This window comes from Aplysia californica, unplaced genomic scaffold (genome assembly GCF_000002075.1).
Source record: "Aplysia californica isolate F4 #8 unplaced genomic scaffold, AplCal3.0 scaffold00381, whole genome shotgun sequence".
In the NCBI taxonomy this organism is placed as follows: Eukaryota; Metazoa; Mollusca; class Gastropoda; order Aplysiida; family Aplysiidae; genus Aplysia; species Aplysia californica.
The window spans coordinates 551,966-553,592 of record NW_004797651.1 but is presented as its reverse complement, the minus strand read 5'-3'; the positions used below and the strand labels follow the sequence as shown (position 1 = coordinate 553,592).

General features: G+C 40.0%; 1 protein-coding gene across 1 annotated transcript in view; it reads left to right on the top strand.

The window, feature by feature from the left end:
- LOC101848765 overlaps positions 1-1,627 on the top strand; it is a gene marked incomplete in the record, with an annotated part of 111,034 nt that overhangs the window by 2,334 nt on the left and 107,073 nt on the right. The window contains 1 exon segment of the mRNA XM_013085509.2: positions 1,152-1,491.

Here is a 1,627-nt window from a genome sequence, read left to right as displayed (position 1 = left end):
TGTGTGCCGGTTGTGGGTGTGTTTACGTATGTGTGTGTGTGTGTGTGTGTGTGTGTGTGTGTGTGTGTGTGTGTGTGTGCGCGTGCGTTGAAGACGACGGGTGTTTGCCTGAAACGTAAAAACAACGTGCTTGTGTTGATCTGAGATTTCTTTATAGCCTTTTTCGAGAGTTCCTCAATAAATCATTGGGTTTTTTGTTGCATTACAAGTTCTTGTACAGGCAGATATAGAGGCAGAGATAAGCAACCCTGTAACATAAAATATAAATTATATCCTCAATGTCACACTCTAACCATGTATGCGTGGGTAGGTGGCAAGTACTCTGGTGTGGTTTGCTCCCTCTTTTCTACCAAACGTCTATCGTTCTTATCTCTCCTCCTTTTTTGTGCTTGCTCCCCTCTTGTAACACCTATAATCTTCTGCAAGTACATAACATAATTGTGTTACAAATGTAAAAAAAACCTCTTACTAAAACAAACAAAAAATCCCAAAACAGAACCATGTAGGACTGTGTGCGTGCGTTTATATCGAGGACACGGAAGGAAATGTGTATTGTTTTTTCGACTACAAAAGTGGAAAAACAAAACAAAAACAAAACAAAGCAAAACATTGCAATACAAGACAAAACAAATTTTCTCAAAATAGAAGCAAAAAACCTCGTTATTTCGCTCTCGTTATCCACAGAACTGCTCAAAATATGTAAAGTGTTCTTGTCACATAATTAATAGAGTCTCTAGCATCATCAGTTATTATAGGAGGAATTCCTTATTTGTCACTTATTGTGACAAGATCCTCTGAGCAAATTATGCAAGGGTTAGGGGTTTGGTTTAGGGTTTTGGGTTAGGGTGAGGGTTAATGTTAGGGTATAGGGTTAGGGTTAATGTTTAGGGTTAAGGTTAGGGTTAGGGTATACCCCGCTCAAAATATCCCCTCTTTTTGTGTTGTTGGTCGGCCGGCCCTCTGCGGAGCTCCTTCCATCCTTATTATAATTAGAGTTGTGAATAAATGACAGAATAATTATGTTATCGGTCCTATCGGAGACGAACGTTAAACTAGGAGGTCCCGCTCCTTAAATAACCTAATAGTGTTGATAGAGGGGCGTTAAACCTATACCATTTCACCATTTTAAAATTATGTTATTATAATTACAGTTGTGAATAAATGACAGAATAATTCGAGCCCTCTATCAACAAGTCAATAAGTGTTTTAACCTAATTTGCCGGATACACGTCTTGTGTCGGACACCAACGATGAAGCCAACGACGACGATGAATACGACAATGACGATGATGGCAACGATGATATTCTGACACTACAATCCACGAACTTGAGGCACGTCCTTGGTCACGTTTTCCAGCTGCCCACCAAGACAGGCAGTGTGTGTTTACTTTGCTTTCTTTTTGGGGGAGCTCGTACTTCGACCTGGGCGAGGACGGGTCGGAACCCTACCGAAGTGTCTCCACTGTGACTACAAGTACAAGGCCACAAAACGTGAGTATGCTTGAGACGTTGAGACGGAAGAAGTACGTTAGGAGTTTCTTTTGCTTTTTTATTCTTGAAATTAAAAAAAAAAGATGTTCTTTTTCGCGGGTTAGGATGGTTTTTTTTGTTTTTTAAAGGAAGAAAA